The sequence below is a fragment of the Crocodylus porosus genome, unplaced genomic scaffold (assembly GCF_001723895.1).
Source record: "Crocodylus porosus isolate Cpor-Errol unplaced genomic scaffold, CroPor_comp1, whole genome shotgun sequence".
NCBI lineage: Eukaryota > Metazoa > Chordata > Crocodylia > Crocodylidae > Crocodylus > Crocodylus porosus.
The window spans coordinates 2,181,242-2,181,878 of NW_017728911.1; positions in this window are offsets into that span (position 1 = coordinate 2,181,242).

Here is a 637-nt window from a genome sequence, read left to right on the forward strand (position 1 = left end):
CCCCGTGCTCAGGTGAGGGGCGGGGCCCAGCCGAGGAGCTACCTGCCTCTTAAAGGGGCCGCGGCCGCGGGGGCTCGGGCGGGGAGGAAGCTTTCTCCTGGGTGCCTCCAGGCGGGGGCATCCCGGGCTCCCCCGGGGCTGGCTGCGGAGAAGCCCGGTGGCAGCTGCTGGGGGATCCGGCCTCGCCCTTGCACCCATCACACCGCGTGAGCTCATCACACCATATGCAATCATCACACAGTGTGCGCCCCCATCGTGCCGTGCACCTTCAGGACACCGTGTGCCCCTCACATGGCATGTACCCACCGTGCCATCCACCCCCATCACGCCATGTGCGCCCCCATCGCACCGGGCACCCATCCCGCCACCCACCGCGGTCTTCACCAGTCGTGCCGTGCGCGCGCCCGTCACGCCGTACACGCCCGCCATGAGGATGCTGGAGTCGCCGTTCGCCGGGGCCAGGCCGAGGCTGCAGTGCCCGCGTGCTGCGTCACCCACCTTTGCTTTTAAGCAGTCCCCATCCACAGCCGCCCCGAGAGCTGGCAGCCCCCGGCCGGCCTCCTCCTGGCTGTGCCTGAGCTGCCCATGCACCGGAGGGGGACGGCAAGGGCAGCGGGAGCGGGGAGCTGGGCGAGTG